The sequence below is a fragment of the Narcine bancroftii genome, chromosome 2 (genome assembly GCF_036971445.1).
Source record: "Narcine bancroftii isolate sNarBan1 chromosome 2, sNarBan1.hap1, whole genome shotgun sequence".
NCBI classification, from domain to species: Eukaryota; Metazoa; Chordata; class Chondrichthyes; order Torpediniformes; family Narcinidae; genus Narcine; species Narcine bancroftii.
Window position 1 is genome coordinate 46,091,535 of NC_091470.1, and position 26,217 is coordinate 46,117,751.

The following is a 26,217-nucleotide window of genomic DNA, read 5'->3' on the forward strand; positions in this document are numbered from 1 at the left end:
CTGGCCTGTTCTGTGCTGTAAGTGGTTATATGGTTATATGGTTATATATGGTTATATGTACCTTCTGCAAATTTTCGGTATGTCCATAGCTCATCAAAAGTAGCTATGCAGTAGATAGGGTGGTAGGCTTGGATTCCTTATATGGGGCATTCAATGCAAAAGTAAAGAAGTCATGTGCAGCTCCGATCACACCATTGCAGGAAGGAGGTAGAGGCTTAGGAAAGAGTACAGAAGAGGTTTGCAGGATGATGTCTGGTTTAGAGGATATGAGCTATGTGGGCAGTGGGGGGGGGGGGGGGGGGTGGAAGTTGGTCAAAATTGGAATATTTTCTCTGGAGCGTATGAGGCTGAGGGCAATCTGATAAAAGTTACAGTCAGAATATTTTCCCTGGAGTAAAATCAAAACACACGAAGAACATGCTTTTAAGGTAAGAGCAAAGACGTATAAGGGAGATGTGTGGGATAAGTTTCTTACAGAAAGTGTAGTGAGTGCTTGGAACGTGCTGCTGGCAATAGTAGTGGAAGCCGATACCATAGTAACATGTAAAAGGCTTCCAGATAAACATGAATATGAAAGGATGGAGGGATATCTACTAAGTGTAAGCAGGAGTTTTTGATTGATTTGGACATCATGTTCGTCAGAGGCACATGAGCCGAAGGGAAATGTTCTATGTCCTAAATGGGCCTGCTCAACAGAGGAAAGCAGTTAAAAGTTACAGAGGATAAGTTGAAGAAATAGGCTGTATTCATACATTATATAACTTTATAGATGGTTATGGTGAACCATGGAAAGACTGGGAGGGATATCCTAAGAAACCATTCAGAGACTAGGTACAACTGCATAAACAAGTTTTGACCATCTGGTATTGTATAGTCTCTCTTTCCTACAGTATCTATCAATTTTTGATTTCCCTGTTAGATTACAGAAGATGAAGAATGAGTTGTCAGTAATGCTTGTAAATGTCTCTATTAGTCATTGATTAAGTATAATGATTATAAAGATATATTTCAGTTATTCTGTTTGTTGCATGGCTTGTTACTGAGAATAAATAAATGGATACTTTTAAAAAAAAGTATTTAACTGAAGTGCTCAAAGCCAAGCCTTTGTCACATAAAAGAAGGAATGCGATTTCCACGTTTAATATGGTTTTTTTTCAGATGATAACACTTCAGAATTTCCATCTTCTAAAAATTCAATAAAAATAACCATCCTTGGTTCATGCCTCTTTGAAACAGGAAGGCTTTTAATTCAACTCTTCAGGAACCTGGCCTTTTCATACATCTCATAAGCCCTCATCTGTTTTAACCCAGCTTTGCATAAACCTACATTTTCAACACAATGGTTTTTCTGCAGCTAGTTGATTTTCCAAGATAAAAATATTGGATACTCGTTCCAGTTGACTGACTGCTAAAATTATGCTGCTTCAGTTGCATGGAATTTCAAAAGCTTTACAAAAGCATTTTGTTCCTAAGCCAAGCATAGTGATTTCCACCTCTTACAAAGTGATTTTTCAGTTCCCTCAGGTAATAAACAATCTCCAGATCCATAATGTGTTGCCTGATTGACAAGCAACATAAAGAAGTTTCAGCTGCTTAGAGGAAGCGAAAGGAAGCAAAACGTTGAAAATCTCAGAGAATATTGAACCCCCAGACTGCCTCATTTACACTATACTCACTATCTTGTTTAAACAAGACAGATTCATGGTTCAACATGAAATACACAGAGGATCCAATTGTAAAACCACAATGAAAACGTGTTAGAACAGAATAATTTTCCATGAAGAGAAAAAAAAATTAAATATCAATTTTGATTCAACTCAAAAATTCCTGATTGCTGCATGACACAACAAAAGTTATGACAGCCTAAATGGCATTGACTTAGAGGTCCTTCATAATTTATTTGTTAATTAGGAACTATTCTGGCTACTCACAGGGTGACAACATTGAAGCTGGATGTTGTCCTGGAGACTGAAATCGATTGTTCCACAATACAATGGTCCCCATTCTATGTTGGGTTCCTCCAGTGTAGAGGAGGCCACATTATGAACACTGATTATAGTGCACTGGAAGAAGTGCTGATGAATCTCTGCTTCGCCGAGAAAGACTTACTGGGTTCCTGGATGATGGCAAGAGAAGAGGTGAAAAGGCAACTGTGGCATCTCCTGCATCACAAGGTAAAGTGGGTGGGTGGTGGGAATGAAGAGGTGGATCAGGGAGTCACAAAAGTAATGGTCCCGTGAAATGAAAAAGGGGGAGAGTGCGAGATATCTCTGGTGGTGGAATATCTTTGAAGGTGTGGGAAATTGCAAAGGATGATCTGCTGAACGAGGAGGCTTGTGGAGTCAGTGATAAGGACCTGGGGAACTCTGTTCTTGTTCTGTTCTGGACTACAGGGAGTGAGACTAGAAGCATGAGAAATAGATGGTTTTACCTTGACAATTTTGAGCTGCAGACTTTCACGTTTTACCGCCTCTTCTCTCCTAGTCCCCTTCCTACAATTTAAAACACATTTGTCTTTTCACTTTTCCATTTTTGATGAAAGGTGATTAACCCAAAATATAGTTTTTATTTCTCTCACCAATTTACTGCTTTACCTGCTGAACGTTTCCAATATACAGTACTGATTTTGATCTTCAGATCCAATTTCATCATTAAGGAAAAAAAATTCTTACTGCTTTGTTCTCCAAAATGTATTTTGTTTTTGGTTACATTGTTCTCAATGTCTGAAATCAGAAGTCAAGTTGCTGACACGTGAGGGGAAACCTTTCAAATTTATTTTGCCCACCAAGTCCTTACACCATTGGGAAACTTGAAAGAAATTTGGGCATTGGACTGCAAACAATTTTCCATGTGTTAATTCGGTATTTTGCAGTCAGATTTTAGAAGTTTTACCTTTAACTTTCAGATCTTTCTACCTTCAACTTTCAGATCTTTCTACCTTCAGATCTTTTACAAAGCTAATGCTGACCTGGCTATTTTCTTTATACCTTTTTTTTAGGGAAACTGAACTGTTAACTAAAAATGTATGAAAGAGTTAACTATTTTAATAATTATGTTAAAGTAGACCTTTGGCTGTTTGAAAACAAGCACAAATACAGCTGCACAAACAAATTTTAATCACTTTGCAAAGTGTGAGAAATTCTTTACAGCAAGAAGCACTGCCACGAGCAGCTTGTCTCACTATCAACAAAGTCACCTCTTGGCCTACCAATCATGTGTTTTTATACCTTCAGACCCCTGGGAGTTCTAGAAAATTTAAATGGACTGTTATGTTCAAGAACAGATTCAATAGAATTCTCTTGAGATACATTTAAAAAAACTCAGGGTTGTGTCCCTTACCCAATGGTTAATAGTCTTTTACGAACTTAGGAGATAAGGGGGTTCATTTTATTTCCAGGTGTTAACAAGAAAGAATGGATTGCAGACATCTTCTGCCTTAAACTCAATTATATTAAAACTTATATTCTCATCCCAATGTCAAACTTTATTGACAATAACCACTGTGAGACCTGACATCAAACAATATACTCCCTTTGTTTAAAAAAAATAATAGTGTAGCAGTAGCCACGAGATAATCAGTAAGCCATGACGGCACCATCTTACCTGCAGCTGCCCGTGCCAGCACGCGATACAAGCGGAGCCGGTACACTACAAGAGATGTGTGTTGCCACACAAGGAAGAATCTTGGGAATTATAGACCAGTGAATCTTACGTGTACAAACCATTGGAGAGGATTCTTAGGGACAAGATTTCTGAGCATTTGGAGAAGTCCAGCCTTCTCAGGGATAGTCAGCACGGCTTTGTGAGGGGAAGATCATTCCTCACGACTCTAATTGAGTTTTTTGAGGAGGTAACAATAGAAATGGATCAGGGTAGGGTGGTAGATGTGGTATATGTGGATTTTAGTAAAGCAAGGTCCCACATGAGAGACTCATTCAGAAAATCAGGAGGTATGGGATCCATGGAACCTTGGCTTGCCTGTAGAAAGCAGAGAGTAGTAGTGGATAGAAAGTATTCTGCTTGGAGGTCAGTAACTAGTGGAGTTCTGTAGAGATCTGTTCTGGGACCCCTGTCCTTTGTGACTTTTATAAATGACTTAGATGATGAAGTGGAAATTTGCAGATGATAGAAAGGTTGGATGAGTTGTAGATAGTGTTGAAAGTTGTCATAGTTACAAAAGGATATAGACAGGATGCAGAGTTGGGTGGAGAAGTTGTCAGCAGTAGTACAAAATACCAAGATCAGAAATAGCATCAGATGCTGAGGGGGAGGGGTGAGTGGGAAGAGGAGAGAGGGGAATGAGGCTGCAGGAAGGAGTAGGAGAGGGAAGAGAGAGATAGAAGGAAGCAAAGGGGTAGTGAGATGGTGAGAGAAAGGAAAGAGGGGAGGGGAGAGAAAGGGGAAGGGTGCGAGAGAGAGGGGTTGACGGGAGATTGAGAAAGGGGAGAGAGGGGGAGAGGGTGAGAGAGAGGGGTTGAGAGGGGATTGAAAAAGGGGAGAGAGGAGAAAGGGGGAGAGCAGGGCAGAGATGATGGAGAGAGGACAGGAGAGAGGGTGAGTGAAGTGGTAGAGATGGAGTGAGAGCATGGGGAAAGGGGGGAAGGGGGGAGAAAGTGAGGAGATAGGAAGAGGGGGGAATAGAGAGGAGAGGAAAGTGATGCAGGGGAGAGGGGAAAAGGGAGAATGGGGGAAAGGCAGGGAGAGGGGAGAGGGGGTGAGTAGGGAGAGAGAGTGGGGGAGAGAGTGTGGGGGGAAAGAGAGGAGAACTCATTGAGATACAAAAGGAGGAGGATGCAGCTGGCAGCGTGGCTGTGAAGGATTGAGTGGTGCCTGTCCCTGTTGTGGTCCTCTATACCTCTGGCAGCAGCTTTGACCTTTATTGAGTTACAGGTCTGCCCCTGAAGCTGCTGACAGAACCACAACTGGTTTTGCTACTCATCAACAGTCTCTATTAAATGAAGGCTAAACCTTGCTGATGGTGGACATCTGATGTTGATACTGAAACTATTAGATTCATTTTTAGTCAAGTGGGATATGTAGACAGAGACAAAGCTTTCTTTTGATGGGAGGGAGGAATTTTGGACTGAAATGTTAATTTCTATTATTTTAAACTCAGAATTTGAAAGTAGTAGCTTAGGAAAACTGTAATGTGTGCTTTAAAGATTCAAAGGTTCCTTTTATTGTCATGTAATAACTTTAAAAATGTAATATACATGATAAACTTCAACTTTTGTCTGCCTTAAATCAAACAAAGTTATTGCCATGAGCACTGGCCCTAACAGTAGGAAAAGAGAAGCAAAAGAGAGTACCTTCAGAGACACTGAGTGTCTGTGGATTTGCCTCCAGTGCTCCCTCAGCCCCTGCAGATGCATGGATTCCAGTTCCAACTATCGGCAACTCATGCTCTAGATCCAAACTTCTGACATGATCAGGAAGCCTTCAACACCTGAGGCCCTTCAGAAGCCTTGCTTTCCCTCAGCACCCTCTTATATTCCGGTTCCAATTCCAGTCTCCAGCAGCCCACAGTCTGTGTGGGTCCTTCAGCTGTGGAGCCCCTCACTTCAGCGGACACTTTTGTTGCCTCCACAAAATCTTCCAACTCGACTGGAAGGATAAATGAACAAACATCAGCATCCACTCCCAGGCCACTAGTATTAAAACTGGAATACTGCTCAGTTGCATGACTGTTGTTGGTGGGAACACAGGAGAGTGAAGAGCAGAGACACTGTGCTCCACTGTGGGATCCTTCTGACCATTTGTTAGGCCAATGGTCCAGGTTTTAAAACATCAGCCAACTCACAGAAGTCTATGCCTGAGATGGCAGACCCCATGGTTGGCAGCAGACCACAAGGAGTGCTCACTCCAGGGAAGCAGCAGACCAGTGCAGGGCACCAGGGCAGCACGGATAGCGTAGCGGTTAGTGCAATGCTAGTACAGCACCAGTGACCTTGTTTCGAATCCAGCGCTGTCTGTAAGGAGTTTGTATGCTCTCCCCGTGTCTGCGTGGGTTTCCTCAGGGTGCTCTGGTTTCCTCCCACCTTAGACTCCTCCATTTATTGACATAAATGACAGCAAGTGGTCTGCTCAGCACACTGACAGCAGATAAACAAATGATGTGATAAAGTGACTATCTCAGCTGTGTAATGAGAATGTAAACAGCTAGAGGCTCCTCCTATCACACTCATTTATTTACTTTGCCTGATAAATTGACCATTGCTGACTTTGAGCTTCCATTCAGATTAGTTTGTTTTCATAAGCTTTAGACAAAAACTCACTTTAGCTTCACAGTTTCCTACTTCTTTACTCCCCACATTCAGGCAAATTTATTATTCATTAAAAACATCTTAATGAAACAGTTTGTTCACATAGACTTGGTGAATGAAACTGAAACTCAAAGGAAAGTTCTTTGTCACCCTAACTTTTAAGGGAATAATTTATGGAACTAATACCTCATGACTTAAAATCTCATTAAGTTGCCTGACAAAATGCCTACTCAAGTGAAAAATACAAGTTAAAAAAACAAATCCAACACATCTCAAAAGCAAATTAAGTGCTGCTGTAATATGTAATATCAGTTCAGACATGCCAAGGACCAGCACAGATAGTCTGTCCAAAGAAGTTATTTGAAGAATGATCCATTAATTTGTGGTAGAGGAGACTATAGCCCTTTTCACACTAGAATCCCAGTAAATTGGCCGTTTTGTTGTTCATACTGGGCCACTTTTAATCGGGATACTATCTGCTTACACAATGACCACAAGTCATCTCCGGGGATAGGAGAATCTACCTTCAACCAGAAATGTCCTGCGTGACATAACATGCAATAGCAGGAAGTGACATCATCTTCTTCTGTACAATGGTGGACATCAGACAGGTCTCTTTGGACATCCTAAAAATGCGTGAATCTATCACCAGTCAGGTCTTATCGGTCTCCTTATCTGCAAGTTGGTTCAAACAATAACAGAGCCTAATCAAACCCATGTACCTGCTATTAGGTGGAAGAATTTTATTGATATATTATGGATAGCCTGGGAGGGATTTGAGGAGGAGACCCAGGCTGTGCTGAGAAGTCAGCGGAGAAAATGCCTGGTTATAATGTGGTATTTTGAAAAGGTGCAGTAGCAGAAGAATGTGGAAGAGAAAGAGATCTCAGGGACCCGTATTCTGGAATTAAGTCCTGGATAAATATGATGATGAACAGTAGTGTGAGAATCTTAGAATATGTTGTGATACTTTTGATTTTATTGCAGCTGAGGCGTAAAATCACCAACTGTCAGCTGAAAGCCTCTGGACGCTCGGATCAGACTTGCAATAGCTTTGCGGAGTATGCCATTCCTTGTGAGTATCGTTCCATCAGAGCTCCGTTCGGTATGGGTATCTCCACTGTATTCATGGTAGTGAGGCAAGTGACTGTTGCAGTGAAAAAGCTCCTCATGTAACGTTTCATTGAGCTGCTTAGCTGAGATCTTCTTCAGGAAATAATTGATGCATTTGATAAAAAGGGTGGATATCCAATGCATGCTGATGCCATCGATTGCACACATATTCCCACCATTGACTCACATGACAATCCATTTTCCTACTACAATCGCCAAGGGTGGTACTCCATTCTTCTGCAAGCTGTTGTTGACCAAAACTGCCGGTAAGGATGATGAATCCATATTGTTCGTCCTCACTTAATAATGTAAGCCTTATGTCAATCTATGCATTGTCATTTTCTGTATGTGGTTTGGCCTGGTCGCACCCATGATGCTTGAGTTCTTATCAACTCCCCCATTTACAGAATGGCTGAAGATGCAGGTGGTTATCTGTTCCCCGTGAGGTAAGTGAATATTACAGTTTACAGTGAAGCTTTTCACATGTACATGCAATCATCTGAAGTGTTAGATAAAGGCCTCAAGTATTTTCTTTATCTTTTCAGTCTTTTTCATAATATACACAGTATAAGGAGAATAGAAGTAATACAACTAAAATGTTATGTACAAGTCTACATAGTATAAATATCATATGTAAATTCCAAAGAATGAAAATATGACATTTTAGAAATAAAAGTATTTTCTTCTGTGAAAATCAGTGTGAAGCCATGCAGACCCTTGCTTTGTAGCATGGCCCATGATGAATGTGAGTTTGGACTGCTTCTGATGCCTTGTATTATGAGTGACCCATACCTTCTCATTGCTTTGCCTACAGGTTTCCAAAAGTGTTGATAGAGTGGAAATCCCTGCACATTTGATCCGGGACCCAGCCTATCCACTCAAAAAATGGCTGATGTAGGGGTTCACGCAATATCATATCATCACTCACCATATGTGCAGATTCAACTTCAAGCTCTGCGCAAATGGTTGTGGAAAATGCATATGGACGCCTCTAAAGTGTCAGAGGTTGTTGTTGCCTGCTGTGTCTTGCATAAAATATGTGAGATTAACAAAGAACAACTCTGGAAAAGTGGAAGACTGTAGAATCAGATCTTCCTCTGGCAGAACGGGTTACTTACAAGAGTCCAACAGGCTGGAGTCACCAGGGTATACCTGAGGCTATTATGACCATTCTGTGTGGATGTGAAGAAGACAACTGAGGAATGTCACTTAAATGTCAATAAAATTTTATTGTACATCTTAGAATGTGGTACAATGACAACTTGTTAAAGTATAATAATAAAGTTTTCAATGACCAGAGGAAATTCATGTATAACATGTGTAAACATCGACATAAAATGTCAATAAAAGCAGTGCGTCTATAATTTCTGGAATTAACATTTAACATTAACATCAGGAAAACATAGTATTTGCATCTTGTAAATGACTGAAGTCTGTATGAACATTTAAAAGCAATGAACACAATGTAGTGCAACTTTAAATTCTAAACGTTTATAGTGCACATGTATAATGTATAAAGAGATTTAATGAACTGAACTGCTCACCAGCGATTAGAACTATGAACAAATGTAAACATTCTGACTTTAGAAATAAATATCTGATCATCTGGCAGATCCTGAGTAACTTTTCGCTTGGCATACTCATCCCTCATCCTCTTCCTCCAGAAACTGGATGTAAGAGGAGGGGAAAGGGGAAATGAGGGAGTCATCCACATGACCATCATCACCACTGTTTAATGGATGTCCCCTTCTTGAGGGGGTTATGGCAGTGGGTACGTAGGTGGGGTTCACAGGTGCAGGAAGACAGCAGTGAGAGGAGGAGGGATTTTGGAAGGGGAAGGTTGTGGAAGGTAGTAGGATGGAGGAGAATTGTATGGGGATGGCTGAATGCAGCATGTGGCTGCAGGGAGGAGGAAGCTGGTTGGAGGGAGGATACGGGAAGCTGGCTAATGGAGGAAGAAGACTGGATGGTGGAAAGCCAAGGCTGGACATGGGAAATTATGTCAATTGATGAGGCCAGGTTTCTCACCATGCTTGTCTGGGCCTGCATCTCCTGTCAAATCTCACTGATCAGGCTTGCAAATTCCTTGTTATTTGCCTGGCACTCCTGCCTATTTATATTAAGTTCCTGACTCTCCACCTGTAACTATGCCTGCATCAGCCTCTCCATCATCTCTGCCTGCCTCTCCCTTTGCTTGCATTCCTGTTCCTGGTCCACCAGGTCTATATCATGCAGGACCCCTCAGAGTTCCATTGTCACCTCCGACCTTTTTTGAGGGCTTCTTACGTTTCTTCCTATCATTGGTTCCTGGAAATCAGTGCAACACATATGAGATTTAGATGCCATGTCATGTCCATGTGTCCATGAGCTCAAACAACAAAAAATGATAATGGACAGATGAAATACAATTCTTACCAACAGATGCAGCAGCAGATGAGGTCCAGCTTTTCCGGGCAATTGAAGTCTGCTGGGGGCTGAGGTATTGGCAGTGGATGAGGTAGATGGAGAAGTTGCAGAATAGGGGGCAGTTCGAGGGACCAGGGGTGGGTGGGGTATCTGGAGCAGACAAGATACAAGGGTCATCTGGTTCCTCTACTGCCTCCTCTTCCTCCTCCTCCGGTTGCAAAATGGGTTCAGGGGACTGTGCAGTAACCCCTTCACTAGGCTGCAAGTTGGATACCAGGGAGAGGGACTCAGCTTGCTTTCTGGTTCCCCAGATATTATATGCCTGGTTGAAATAAGGCCAATCCAAACAGACCTTCCCACTCTTCCTGTTGAGGTCCATAAGCTGAGGAAACCTCCTTCGAAGCATCTTCAGTTTATTTATGACCTGGGACTTTAACATAAACATTGCCCGGAGCTTGGATGCTATCTGATCATAAATCCGGCCATCATTAATAGTGCCCATTAAATCATATCCTATAGCCTCTTCCAACCTCAGTGAGAGGAACTCTTGCACCTCCTTCTGCCCCCAAGTTTGCAGCCATAATTTAATGTTATTTTAGAATCTAAATTTTTTACATTTCATACCAATTTTTTTATACTACACACTTTTTATGCTGCACACAAAATTTTAAACTGCAATCTTTTTAATTGTACTCCCAATTGAGGAGAGAATGAGTCTCTCTTACCTCAGGATTCCAGCAGACTGCTTCAACATGTGGAGAATGTGCTCTTGCAAAAACGTACGTCATTTTTGTCCCGGGATACAACTTGTCCTTTTCACATTGGGTTAATTGGCATGCTGGCATCAGCAGTCACCGGGGACGTGAGAAGGGGTCGAGGCCGTCGATCCCTGGTTTGATTTGGTGTGATTTGATGTCAACTTTCCGACTGGTTTGCTTATACACTAGGCCCCTAACCGTTAGATTGACCATCAATTACTGGGACAAGATGCCAGTGAGAAAAGAGCTTATAATACACTACATCTTGGGGAAGTGGGTTATCTATTGATAGCAGTTCTGAGATGACTGTGTTAAAATACAGATGCACCCAGGTAACATTTCTAATTACCACTCGAGCATCATTTTGCTTAATATTGAGTTGCATCTTATTTCACCTTTGTGAAATTGAAATTTCACATTTTAAGGCAATCCATTTTTTGCTATCAAGTCATCAAGGCAAGTTTATTGTCATCTGATTGCACAAGTACAACCCGATGAAATAGTGTTCTCCGGTTCTCGGGGCAAAGCACACAGACGCACAACCAGACATACATACGTATAGACAAACAATACATATGGAGGGTAAGAATATAAAAATACAGATAAATATATATGCAGAACGCATTCATAGTTCATAGAAACCAACAAACAATAAATATTTTGTTTTGAATACGAGAGTCTCAGGTGGTTCATGTGAGCAGTTCCTTTGGTCATTCATCATTTTCACTGCCCATGGGAAGATGCTGTTCCTCAGAGTGGTGGTTCTGGCTCTGATCCTCCTGTATCTCTTACCCAACAGGAACAGCTGAAAGATGCTGTGTGCAGAGTGGAAGGAGTCCTCAATGATTTTGCTTGCTCTCTTCAGACAACAATCCCGATAGATTACGTCGATCCCAGTAGATTATGTCGATGGAATGGGGGAGGGGGACGGAGACTTCAGTGATCTTCTCTGCTACTCTTAAAGTTCTGTGGATTGACCTCTGATCCACAGCCTTTGAGGACAATTTGCTTAAAGGGGTAAAGCGCATCTACATCTTAGAATCATGGGCTGCCTTATACAGAAGGTCCCATCGTGTTCACTCCTTCTGAAGCCATCAAAACCCAAGCATGGATTTAACTCAAAATGGTCAACCAGTTTACCTATCTCGGCTGCACCATTTCATCAGATGCAAGGATCGACAATGAGGTAGACAACAGACTCGCCAAGGCAAATAGCGCCTTTGGAAGACTACACAAAAGAGTCTGGAAAAACAACCAACTGAAAAACCTCACAAAGATAAGCGTATACAGAGCCGTTGTCATACCCACACTCCTGTTCGGCTCCGAATCATGGGTCCTCTACCGGCACCACCTACGGCTCCTAGAACGCTTCCACCAGCGTTGTCTCCGCTCCATCCTCAACATCCATTGGAGCACTTACATCCCTAACGTCGAAGTACTCGAGATGGCAGAGGTCGACAGCATCGAGTCCACGCTGCTGAAGATCCAGCTGCGCTGGATGGGTCACGTCTCCAGAATGGAGGACCATCGCCTTCCCAAGATCGTGTTATATGGCGAGCTCTCCACTGGCCACCGTGACAGAGGTGCACCAAAGAAAAGGTACAAGGACTGCCTAAAGAAATCTCTTGGTGCCTGCCACATTGACCACCGCCAGTGGGCTGATAACGCCTCAAACCGTGCATCTTGGCGCCTCACAGTTTGGCGGGCAGCAACCTCCTTTGAAGAAGACCGCAGAGCCCACCTCACTGACAAAAGGCAAAGGAGGAAAAACCCAACACCCAACCCCAACCAACCAATTTTCCCCTGCAACCGCTGCAATCGTGTCTGCCTGTCCCGCATCGGACTTGTCAGCCACAAACGAGCCTGCAGCTGACGTGGACTTTTTACCCCCTCCATAAATCTTCGTCCGCGAAGCCAAGCCAAAGAAAGAAGAAATAGAGTTGTATTATAGACAATATAGTGTCCACTAACAGAATGATCATTAAGGTTGAAACCAAAGAAAAACTACTGCATTTGTGACTTTGCTAGTGGAAACATTTGATGAAGCAGAACATGTTTGTTCCTTTAAAATTTCAATCATGAATATCTGGAGGATAGAAATGGAACAATAATATATTATCACTTCCCACTTGTATTACTCAACTATACAACCCACAATATCACTCACATCCAACTTTATATTATAACAGAGCCCTCCATAATGTTTGGGACAAAGACACTTTTTTCCTTTGTTGGCCCCTGTGCTCCACAGTTTAAAATTTGTACTCAAACAATTTACATGTAATTAAAGTGCACATTACAGTGTGCAGACCATTAGTTTGCCACAGAAAGGATAATCAGATTACAGTTTGCCAAGAAGTATTTGAAAGAACCTGCATAATTCTGGATAAAAGTCTTGTTGTCAGATGAGACCAAGAATAACCTGTATCAGAGTGACAAGATAGAAGTATGGCAGCAAAAAGGAACCGCCCAAGATCGAAAGCATGCACCTTTGCTATGGTTTGCATCTTGCAGTGTAGCCTCTGTATTTCTGTTCATGGAGTCTTCTGTGGATAGTTGTCATTTACACATACATACTTGCCTCCTGAAGAATGTTTTTGACCTGTCAGACATACGCCTGTGGATTTTTCTTCATTACGATGAGAATTCCTCTGTCATCAGCAGTGGAGATCTTCGTTGGAATTCCAGTCCCTCTGCAATTATTCGGTTCACCAGTACACTCATTCTTCTAAATGATATTCCAAACTGCCGATTTTGGTCATTCTAAGGTTTGGGTGATGTCTCTTACTGTTTTATTCTTGCTTTTCTGCCTCATAATTGGCACAACTCTGGTCCTCGTGTCGAAAAATGGCAACTACAGACTCCAAAGTAATCAAAAGCTTAAAAGTAAGCTTCGCCTCTTATACCTGCACCAGTGAAGCAATTAAACATACCCGAGTACTCACAAACGACTGTGAAGACAAATGTCCCGAACATTCTTCTTCTTCTTCTTTGGCTTGGCTTCGAGGATGAAGATTTATGGAGGGGTAATGTTCACGTCAACTGCAGGCTCGTTTGTGGCTGCCTGGGACAGGCAGACACGGTTGCAGCGGTTGCAAGGGAAAATTGGTGGGTTGGGGTTGGGTGTTGGGTTTTTCCTCCTTTGTCTTTTGACAGTGAGGTGGGCTCTGCGGTCTTCTTCAAGGAGGTTGCTGCCCGCCGAACTGTGAGGCGCCAAGATGCACGGTTTGAGGTGATATCAGCTCACTGGCGATGGTCAATGTGGCAGGCACCAAGAGCTTTCTTTAGGCAGTCCTTGTACCTCTTCTTTGGTGCACCTCTGTCTCGGTGGCCAGTGGAGAGCTCGCCATATAGCACGATCTTGGGAAGGCGATAGTCCTCCATTCTGGAGACGTGACCTACCCAGTGCAGTTTGACCTTCAGCAGCGTGGATTCGATGCTGTTGGCCTTTGCCATTTTGAGTACTTCGATGTTGGAGATGAAGTCACTCCAATGAATGTTGAGGATGGAGCGGAGACAATGCTGGTGGAAGCATTCTAGGAACCGTAGGTGATGCCGGTAAAGAACCCATGATTCGGCGCCGAACAGGAGCGTGGGTATGACAACGGCTCTGTATACGCTAATCTTGGTGAGGTTTTTCAGTTGGCTGTTTTTCCAGACTCTTTTGTGTAGTCTTCCAAAGGCGCTATTTGCCTTGGCGAGTCTGTTGTCTATCTCATTGTCGATCCTTGCATCCGATGAAATGGTGCAGCCGAGATAGGTAAACTGGTTGACCGTTTTGAGTTTTGTGGGCCCGATGGAGATGTGGGGAGGCTGGTAGTCATGGTGGGGAGCTGGCTGATGGAGGACCTCAGATTTCTTCAGGCTGACTTCCAGGCCAAACATTTTGGCAGTTTCCGCAAAACAGGACGTCAAGCGCAGAAGAGCTGGCTCTGAATGGGCAACTAAAGCGGCATCGTCTGCAAAGAGTCGTTCACGGACAAGTTGCTCTTGTGTCTTGGTGTGAGCTTGCAGGCGCCTTAGATTGAAGAGATTGCCATCCGTCCGGTACCGGATGTAAACAGCGTCTTCATTGTTGAGGTCTTTCACGGCTTGTTTCAGCATCATGCTGAAGAAGATTGAAAAGAGGGTTGGTGCGAGAACACAGCCTTGACAGGACTATGTATAAAGAGTGCTGTAATTTCTCATGGTCAAACCAAAACGTATACAAATAACCTTGAGTAAAATCTGGAATGTACACTTTAATTACATGTGAATTGTTTGATTACAAATTTAAGACTGTGGAGCATAGGGGCAAATAAAGGAAAAAAGTGTCTTTGTCCCAAACATTATGGAGGGCACTTGATGTCCCTAGATTCACAGCTCTATAAGTCCACAAAACATTTCTGAAAAAAAAACAGGTATTGAAAGATGAAGAATTTTGCACTTTTTCAAAGTACTTCTTAACTTGAAGAGACTGGAACGATTTTGGCCTGGGTATTGTATCGCCCCATCAGCTTGTATTGATTTGGTGATGTACAGCCTGGGTAAACTCTTCTTAAATTTAATGGTACAAAGTAAGCACAAGCTCTCTGTCAAAGACACATTAGTGGTTAGCCTGAAGTCACCTAAGGATAGATTTATCATATTGAAGCGTGTTGGAAGACAGAAACAAATAATTTTCGTGTAAGTTGACAATTTTGAATACAAAAGAACATAACCAAAAGATGACCAATGCTGACCTCAGAATACCTCGTCCTTCTGAAACTCAGTGGGAGAAATAGCAGCTGAGGAAGCCAGTTTCGAGAATACTCTCAGACCATTCAGTGACAGGATTGGAGTTCAAGGGCACCTCCTTCCAGCAGCATTTTAAAAGGGTTTTATCAATTAGCAAAAGGCCTGAAAAATGAGTGACACAGCCAACAAGGAATTCAATAGCAAGCACTTCAGGGCGATGAATGAGTATATGACACAGTGTGTGGAGTGACAAGAAAGCATTCTCCACAACAATATCCCTGTGCTTTCATGACTGGAGATTTATATGGCAACATTGGTAATTAATGGAGCTCTTGCAGCCTTTATTAACACAAACAAGGAACACAAGGCAGAAGCGAGCCAGCAAAGGGGAAGTCCTTTTCAAAGGAATATCAGGTGGGAACGCTATTCCCAGGCAGTTGAAGCTATAATGTTGGTTTGATGAATATAGCTTTATCCGGGGAGATTGAGCATCCTTCAAAAAGAAATGGCTCTGAGGCCTTGCTTGAAGTAGACTAGGGTGGAATTAAGATTAATGAAAAGTCCCTGGGAGCAGAGCTAGTGGTGTGATACAAGTGGAATGATGAAAGCAATGCAGCAACAGAATGCAAATGACTTGCTTGCCCCACGGTCCCTTGTGGACAACCCTAAGCTCCTGTTTTAGGAGCTAGCCATTTCATGTTAGGCATTTACGAAACCCTGGAGATCCTCAGTCAAGGAGAGAAAGTGAGTAATTGCAAACTGCCTGTTGGCCAAGCACAATTCGCAATCAAATAAATATAATCAGAATTCTGTCAAATATACTCTTTAGTTTCAGGTAACTAGACTATATATTTTTGGAGCATGAATCAAAATCTGGCTCATGAAAGAAATGTTAACATTTCTGGCCATGTAATTTTATACACTCGGCTTGGTTTACCATGAGATCAGGTAAGAATTTTTGAATACAGGCACCTTGTTTAGATAAAATAACTTGATTAGAGTACAGGAACAGCTCTGGTATCTGTCACCTATTTGGGGATTGGTAGATGCTGGATAAATGAATTTTCTGGTTGTTTGAGTTTGCATGGTGAATCACTGCGAGGCATGCATATTTTAAACCTGTATTTTTTACTTTTTTTTTCTGTGATTCCCGGTTGGTGGAGGCTGCTGGTTGCTTAAATTGCAAATAACAGGGGTTTTACTGTAATTGTTAGCGGATTCTTTGGAGTTCCTGCCTATTCTTTGGTCGTGGTGGGGAATGTCCGCACTTTCCTCCCGTGATCTGAAATTGCACAAGCAATCCAAAGCGGTTGTGAATTGGTAAAACAGTGCGAACAGCTGACTGCAACTTTGGGAATGTTGTGTTTGCATGCATGCACATAAAAATCCCAAGATGTTTCAATGTATAATGTTGGCAGTTTTGCTGCTACTTCACTGTCAAAATCTGGGCGAACAAGCTTTACCACATCTATTATAACTTTCCGGATTTTGGCATTTGTCCCTCAGTGGTATTTGCGCACCGTCCAACCAGATGGCATTTGACAACAACTTCTCTGGTTTCTGTTAGCTCCCCTGCCACCTCCATCTATGTCTCCTTTCCTTTAGTTTTGTGTCTCTCTCTCTTTCCCTTTCCATCTCTCCGTTTCTCCAGGTCTGCATTCTGAGAACCACCCCCTGACCCAATCAATTTATACCTATCCTCTCCTGTTCACATATCCATGTTCAATTATTGCCTTTTGCTTTTCCCCCTGCTCTTTCTTCCCTCCTCCCTCAGCCTGCTTATTTTGATACCTGCATGCTTTTTGCCCATACCTTGAAGAAGGGCTCAGGCCCAAAACGTTGGTTATATAATATCCTCCTTTGGGCACTGTGAGACCTGCTGAGTTCCTCCAGCATTTTTGTGATTTACTACAATCACAATATCTGCAGACTTTCATGCTTTGCTGACTATGACCATAGTCTGAGAATATAATATCAGCAACTTGGAGAAATACTGATAGATAGTTGGCTCCTTAGCTTCTAATTAGCAGCTGGGTCAAGTTCTCACCATTCACAATCAAAATTTGTCTGGGGAGGGGGTGGAGAAAACACCAAAATATTCCTTTCGTCTATCACAAGGTGCCTTGTAAAATAAAATCTGTTTTTAAAATCTTACTTTCTATCCACTTATGTGTCAATCTTTTTTCTGATGGTTATAGAACAAAAAAAAACAGAGAAGGCCTAGCTGAAGTGGCTTTGGTTTAATATATCAGAATGCATCAAGATGGACAATACAGGTTCTAACTAGTGGAATACCAACCATTCATGGCTGTTCTGTGGGTTACAACTTTCTTAATTAACAATATCTCACTGCTTCAGATCTTTCTAAATAGCTTGAACAACATGTGGAAAGAAAGGCTTATTCTGACTGGATTTGTAACGACACCCTGTTGATAGCAATGATTCCAAATTTTCACACATGATTTCTTAATTCATACATGGTTTCTAATTCTGCTGCAGCTTTTGCGTTGAAAATGCCCATCGAGAAATGAATCCTCAGTGCTACTGGAAGTATCCTGTTCATATTGCACAGGCTTTTCTCGGACACCATTTCCATTTAAATCATTCCATGAATGTGAACATGTGCCCATATGGTTATTTTTGAAGTGGCAGTAATAATTTTCCATGGGCAGCTACTTTCCTTACAGAGAAGGAGGGGGAGGGGGAGGAGGGAGGGAGGGAGAGAGAGAGGGAGCATATACCTAGATCTGTACAAAACACTTAAGGTCAAGATCCACAGTCTCAAGAGTTCCAGTGGTTAAATAAAATGTTTTTAAAAAGAGCTGCAGCACCAGTTCCCTGTGAAGCCTTTTCACAGATGCCGTCCTCCTGCAGCAATACTGGCACTGCTTTTCCAGGTTGTAGTTGAATTATCAGCTCTGGGACTGCCCCTGCTACTGGGCTTTAAAGCCATCACTGATGGTGTCTGATGGATTGGTCTCAGGCTGCTGATCAAATACTGTTAATCACTCCTTCATTCTACTCTATAGCAAAAAATAATCTGGTTTTCTTAACAGCTTGGTCACTGTGAATTTTATTTTGTTTGCTTCATTGTTTTTTTTTAATTCACCAAATTGGTCGCATCAGGTGCCTGTTTTCACCATTTTGTGGGTAACAAAGGGGCAAAGTGCCCCATTTTTATGCTGTATCATTCAATGACCTTGTATCAGTGTGTGAAACAAAGTCTTAGGAACAAGCTCTAATATTAAAGTAAAACTGGCCAGAGTCCTCAACTAAGTGAGATTTACAGTTTACTTTGACAAATAACATTTGATACCTGATGAGCTACTTGATCTGATGACACAGTTAAAACATTCAAGTTCAAATTAATAATGTGATATTGAAATCTATCCACCAACACTGACAGATGCTGGAGTGTAGAAATGAGCACCATTATGTCTGCACAAAAAAAAAGAGTTCTAAACTATTAAAATAACAGAATGGCCAAACGTATTATGAGTGAATGATAATATAAATAACCCAAGGCTAACTACTTCGATAGTTTGGACGTTTAGATAACTTTGATAATTTAAACCAAAAAGCAGGCAGTGAGCTAGATGTACAAAACAAAAACAGGCCATTTGGCCCAGCTTGTCTCTGCCAACAAGGCGTCTACTTGAGTCACTCCCATTCACCTGTGTTTGCCCCAAATCTTTCTAAACCATTCCTATCCATTAACCTGTCAAAATGTCTATGTCTAAGTGCCTCCACCACTTACTTCCTCTAGCAGCTCATTGCCCACCATCCTCTGGGCGAAAAACAATCCCCTCAGCTCCCACTAAATCCTCGCCTCTTACATGAAATCCATTCCCTCCTGCTCTGGACCTCACTGCCCTGGGACAAGCACTCTAGCAATGCTTATGTCTCTGCAATTGTAATAGACTGTATTTTGCTCCCCCATTGTCACCATGCCATTTCACATAGTTATAGATTTTTATTCCCCCAATTTAAATCTGCTTTCCTTTTTCCGCAGCCTTGCCTTACTCCTGTTCTCAAACCTCGGGCATTGCTGCTCCACTGCTCACCAACCTATCAACATTCAGTCAGCAAACCTATAACTTCCTTCCTTCCCTATGGCTAGTGTGCAGAGTGTTCCATCTACTGTGTGTCATTTAATGTGTGTTTGGAGGTTTCTTTTTTTTTTCTTTATTCTTCGTCCTGCAAACAGTTCTACATGTTCAAAAGGAGTAATTACTGTAAAAAGGCTATATTTAATTGGAGGAGCATACAAATGGGAATATGTGAGTGATACAAGAGTGGAGTACAGAACACATCAGCAAGGCAGTGCAGAGATTCAAAAAGAGTTATTAGTGGGAGGTGGAGAGTGGTGAGATATGATGTTGGCTGCAGATGAGTGAAGCAATTCTTTTTTTATTCTGAATGGATCATGGCAGTCAAGCATGGATCCTACTCTGTCACATAGAACTGAAAGAAATCAGTTTAGGGATTTTATTTCCCTGACTCAAGAGGCAGTATGTGGGGTGCCTGAACTAGTTTCATGAGTGGCTGCCTGGCATTCATGTTCTATTACACGTGGGACCCAAGGTGCTATATATAATTAAACAGACTTTTCAAGGATAGCAGACAAAAAAAAATTCCTCTGGCTCCAGCAAAGCAAAGGAATTGGGGAGGTTGAAGGTCACAAGTTGGATGTGGCTTGGAGAGTGGACTAGAATTGGGAAGGTTTAGGGTGCATTAGACCTAACTGAAGTTGAAAAATAAGGTGGTGTTTTGGGGGACATCAGTGGAAGAGGCTTCGATGGAGTAACTGGCATCAGTGACCTTGGTAGACTTAATAGCAAAGGAAGGAACTGGGGTGGTGGGGGGGGGGGGGGCGTGAATTGGAGATACAGTCAGGTGATTGGCAAGGGGATGGATTAGAGATGTGGGATGAGATGTCTGGATGTTGGGGAAGGTTCCGCACACAGTCAATCACAGTCAATAAGGTGAAGCAGGGCTAGCTGTGGAATGTGTAAATTGATCCCCCCCCACCCCCAGGCATTGGCAGTGTGCTTGAAAACAAGGCAAGAGAAGTACATGTTGAATGGTCAGGTGCTAAAAGGATATAAAGGAACCAAGGGATGTGGAGTTGCTTTCCATCAATGGAAGCAAACGGAACAGGTCTAGAAAGTTGCCAATAAATTATGCAAGATCGTTGTCCCTAGGGCACATGGCATACAATACGAGAGAGGAATTTAGGTTAGAACTATACAATAGTTTGACCATAATGAGAATATTGTGTTCAGATTAAGTCCAACATGAAAGGAAAGACATGATAGCATGGCAGAGAATGAAGAAGAGATTTACAAGGATATTACCAGGACTGGAGAATTCTAGTATTAAGGAGACATTATCTAGTCAGGGGCTGTTTTCTTGGAACAAAGAAGCATCTAAAACTATAAAGGAGGCTATAAGAGAGTATAGAGGTCACCTATTTCCATGAGCTGGGAGATCAGTGATGGAAGGTCATCGATTGAAGTTATTTGCTAGGACAATTAAAAAAGAACTGAGAGAAAAATATTTTCTCAATAAACAGTAGAGGTCTGCATTAAAAGATGCCAGAGGCTGAAACCCTCATCACGTTAAAAAAAACTATAGTTGGATGAGCATTTAGAGCCATAACTTCCAAGAGTAAGAAATGGGAATAATTTGGAACATGGAACATACAGCACAGGAACAGGCTCATCAGACCACGATGTCTCCACCAAGCACAAGGCCCAAATTTACCAAAATGTGTCGATCATATCTATTTTTGCTTCTACCCTTGACAGTCCATTCAAGGCATTTACCCTGCTCTGTTTAAAACATGACGCCACATATCTCCTTTAAACTTCCCACCCCTCACTTTAAGCATAGGGTGTCATCCTGTAGGTGACATTTTTATCTTGGGAAATATATTCTGTCTACTCTATTGATGCTTCTCATAATCATAATCAGAATTTATTGTTGTGAACATGTGTTACAAAATCTGTTGTTTTGCAGCAGTGTTTACAGGTGCAAAATTGCTATAAATTTTAAAAATTAGTGCAAAAAAAATGTGAGCTAGTGTCTGTGGTTCATTGTCTCTTCAGAAATCTGATGGCAGAGGGGAAGAAGCTGTTTTGTGCCACTGCATGTTCGTCCTCAGGATCCTGAAGCCCCTTCCTGATGGTAGCAGTGAGAAGAGGGCATTGCTTGGTTGGTGAGGGTCCTTGAGGATAGAGATGCTTTCTTGAGACACCGTCTCTTGCTGATGTCCTAGATGGAATGAGGACTGATGCCTGTAGTCTTTTCCTGTACTGTGCAATGGCTCCTCCATATCAGCAGCGATATAACCTTTTCTTATAAATCTTATAAACATCCATCAGGGCTCTCCTTATCCATCAATGCTCTGGAGAAACCTACCCAAATTTATCCAACCTCTCTCCATAGTGCATACCCTGTAATCAGGCAGAATCCTGGTAAATCTCTTCTGTACCCCTTGTGAAACCTCCACATCATATCTGAAATGGGGAGAGCAGAATTGCACACAACCAAAAGTTCATTTTTGACTTTCTTGAATATGGGCCAAATTGCATTTCTCTGTAATGTAAACGTTTATTATGCTCTGGATTTTTGAGGTACGCAACTTGTATGGAGGTGTTCTGTGATTGGAATCAATTATAGTTCACAAAAGTACACAAAATCATTTCTAGACAATTGACTTTTTCAATATGTGCGATATTTAAGGAGACCAGGCTTCAGTTTAAGTGTAATTTCTGTCAGTGTTGTATATTTTGAATTCTTGGACTTGCTGGTGACACAGGTACAAACTTGCCACGTTGATTATTTCTGAAATGTTGTTTAAAATAACTAGGTCACAACAACAAATAATATTGCAACAATTAAGTTATTGTGCAATGCACTTTTCATATGTAGGGAAATCAAGATGTGGTGCACATAGAAAACCAATAGGGAAATCTTTTAAAATTTTATTTAACCAGTAAAAGCCAAGATATTCCGAAAGAAAAAAATTGCAAAGTATGAAAGCAGGAAAAGGCTATAATTTACAGAAATGGATTTTTTTGAAGGCAGGGAGGCATCTCATTGATCTAATTTTGCTGAAGGAAAGCTGGAAATGAGCAGGATTTGAATGACAATGCCAGTCCCCTTTTTAGTAACATCAGGATCATGATGTTGTGCTGTGAATGAGAACTGTGACAGGTTCACATTAGGGGCAGGAGTCTATTCTTTCTGCCATATGGAAAAAGGATGAATTACACTCTGATGTTTGCTGCACATGGATTGCTCTTCCATCAGGTAGAATTGTTATTTCTATTATATGCCTCAGTGCCATTGCTCTGCCCTAGTTTTGTGTTCGTCAGGAAGTATGGTGATAAGGAAATTCTCAATTAATAAGACAGTATTTTCTTCAATGGTGGTTGTGTCCAGACATTGACTCACGGTACTAATTTTATCCCACCTAGCACAGTATAGAATTACAATCAGAGCAGGAGGCTATTTGGTCCTATGTATCTGTGCTCACTCTTTGAAAGAGCCAATTAATTAAACTGCTGTCCATCTTCTTGTTGTCAGAGCCTGAAAATTTATTTTGTTTCATACTTTTTTGAAAGCTATTGTTGAATCTGCTTGCACATCCCTTTAAAAAATGCAGTTCAGGAAATCAACTCAGTGCAAGAGATAAACTCTCCTCTCGTCACAAGCTCTTTTGCAAGCTACTCTCAATCTGTATCCCTTGATCCTCCTTAATTACTCATCTAAACACCACGGTTCATTTCCTAACTTGTAGAAAGGCCATTCACCCAGTCCCCTGTGCTAGCTGACTACTTGTCTGCCAGTCCAACAATTCCTTAATTCGAAAATTCTACTTCTTGCTTGCAAAACCTTTCAGGGTCTCACCTGTCCTAAGCTACAGCCTAACAATTCACATCGTCACTAAGATCTGCGTGCTCTTTTAATTCTGCACTCACAAACTCCTGGTTTTGATTGTTTCTCCTTCAGGAAGCACGTCCCTAGTTTCCTCAACCCTGAGAATCATTATTTTTTCTCAGAGAAAGTTTCAAGTTACAATAGAGAAGTAGACCATTCAGTCCATGCTGACCAAGGAGAGCAGAATTGCCCCTAAACCATTCTGCCTCAATTCATCTTCTCTCCTTCCTTCTTAAAATTAGCCCTTTAATTCAACTTGCCATCTATCCTCTAGAATCACAGTCCTCATGTTATCATAGGTGTGTGGGTGCCTGTGGGTGCTCCAGTTTTAATCCAATTTGCAGAAACAAGAAGGGTGGTAGGTCTCACGCTGTTGAGTGGTGGGATTGTTGGGAATGTGCAGAGAATAAATAGGGAAATATGATTGTTCTGTGGGCTAGTATGGACTTGCTGGGCTGAGCAGCCATGAATGAAACAGGAAATCATGGAATCTTGATCATGCAGCAAGGAAACAGGCCATTTGACCCATCATGCCCATGCTGACCAGTGGACCAGTGGACATTAATACTATTTAGTGAAGTGTGAATTGTGGAAGTTGAAGACTCTTACTGGCAGTTTCGCTGAAATCTAGGATGTTTCAGAAAATCAAAATATGGTTTGTCAAATATGGTTTTCTGAAGTGGAAGTAGTTTGATAAATCAAGAGAACTCTTTAAACAATGAAACTAGCAGGGACTAGGAAGTTGTTAGGTTATGAAAGGCCTCCTTTCCTTAAAAACATTCATAACCTAAACTGTAGGGAAGTTTGAAATAAACAAAACACAGCATGTTGGAGAAGATCAGCTTTGGTGGGTGAACCACCCAGCCTCACTGAGAGTCAGCCAGCTCTCTCTCCTCAGCCCAGCCCAGCCACCAGATGCACTGGTTCGGGGAATTGATGGCAATGAGAAGACACAGGGACATGCACCATTCCCACCTGGCAGACGGCATATCCATTCCCATCCATCCCATATGCTCCCTAGGTGCTCAAAAATATGTGTAGGGTGCTCATAAATCAGGCATCCATAACCTTGGAGGACTTGTGGATGGGGAGATGGCTGAAACGTTCTTCAGCACTTCATCCTGTGCACTACAGTGGCACAGCTTTGGGTTGTCAAGGCAATCAAGGAGGCCTGGGTTGCACTACCAATGTGGAAATTTGGAAATGGGGATGGAAGAGTGGTGGGACTGAGAGAGGGCTGGAGATGCATTTGGACATTTGGAAGAGAAGGCACCATTAAACCTGCTCCTGGTTTACCAAGATCAGATTGTTAAAAAAAAACTGTTCAAAGTCTCTTTGCACTTTTCGTGACAGGTCCATACATTTCCATAAGTGTATACTTTTACAATTGCTCTATGTTCACACTCTGCCCAGCACTGTGGCACCTTGTTGTTGCTCCCCCCTCTATTGTTTGAAAGACTTTCCCTCAGTCACAGCTTCTCAATGCCCGGTGACTACTTGGATTAGAAAGGATGAGAGGCATATGGGCCAAATGCGGATGAATGGGACTAGCTCAGTTAGAAAACCTGGTTGGCATGGACGAGATGGCAGAATGCCCTGTTTATGTGCTGTATAAGTCAATGACTTTTTAACTTTATGATCAGACATGAGAAAATAGAGTGCATAATGCACAACCAAAGGTAATACAGTAAAATTCCCATTATCCACAATTCAAGTAACCGGCAGCCTCAAGCAACTGGCAAAAAAAACCCCACAGAAAATAAATAGGTAAAAAATATAGAGATTTAAAATTGGTGCCCCCTCATGGTCTGTTTGCCAGTCACACAACATGTAATCTCAAGCAACCAGCAAATATACTATCCAGCATCTACCAATCCCCATAGGTGCTGGATACCAGGGGTTTCACTGTACTGTGAATCACAAATACGTTATTAAACAAGTTGATACCATTGGATAATCTGATAATAAAACGATAAAAGGAATCCTTTTCATCATGAGGGTGAATAATTTTATAATTTAAAATTATTCAGCATCAAAATGAAAGGTTTTTTATTTTTTAAATTATAATCTACTTTTCCATGAGTCCTCCCATATGAAATTATTATTATCCATGAATGAATTTCTAAACAATGTTTGAATTATAGATGCAGTAAGCCTGATTGAGGAGATTTTGTCCATTTTTAACAAACTTATCAAATGATTCCAACCAAATTAAGGACAAGAGAGCCAGGTCTTTAGTACTCCAATCACCTGAACTTTAACAGAGGCGAGCCAACACACACTGGTGTTTATCCAATGTCCAAGTGAGTGGAAAGTTTGAAGAGGTAATACCATTAGTGAAGCACTGGTGGATTGGGAGAAATTCATTGACCCCAAAATGAAATGATGGCCTGAGGAAAAATTGAAAAAAATATGAGATCTGATTCCATGTATTTCAGTCCATGTCATAAATTGTGCTGGAATTAAAGAAAATGAGTCTGAAGGGAGGCAAAATGCTGTCATCTTCTCACAGTTGTCCTTCCCAGGATCCTCTTTCTTCATAACAAAACTATGATTTAATTCTCCATGCATTCATTTTGCAATTTTGCTCCATTACACAACAACATGAAAACTCCCCTGTGTTGCTGAACGCTGACTAAATATATTCTTTCATCATGGTTGATTACTGGTAAAATATAAAATTGGATTTCCTCGAAATTCACCCTGAATGCACTCTACTCCCCCTCTGATATTTAGTTCCACTGAAAATAATAGAAAGCAATGGAAATGTGTCATGGATGCAGAATAGAATTTGCAGATGCTGCTATATTTGCTGTTCAATATTAGGACTGGAAAAGAAAGTCAAGGAAGTAAAAAGAGATTGCAGCTTAAGGTGGGCTTGAGCGCCAATGCAACCTTCATTAAAGAAGCAAGAGTTTGTACTTAAGAGCCATAATTACACTTTTCCTGTTATTTCAAACTCGACTCAATGGGGCTGAACCATTCCAAATGCAGTGGGAAAGGAGTCAAAGTGG

The 26,217-nt window shown here is 41.6% G+C and overlaps 1 long non-coding RNA gene across 1 annotated transcript in view; it reads right to left on the reverse strand.

Moving 5' to 3' along the window:
• The window catches only part of LOC138753486 (uncharacterized), a 71,369-nt gene that overhangs the window by 14,562 nt on the left and 30,590 nt on the right, over positions 1 to 26,217 (reverse strand). The window contains exons 2-4 of the long non-coding RNA XR_011351195.1: positions 5,310 to 5,604; positions 2,432 to 2,492; positions 1,932 to 2,116 (exon numbers count right to left, since the gene is read on the reverse strand). This is a non-coding gene — a long non-coding RNA (uncharacterized lncRNA). The remainder of the gene's footprint in view (positions 1 to 1,931; positions 2,117 to 2,431; positions 2,493 to 5,309; positions 5,605 to 26,217) is intronic.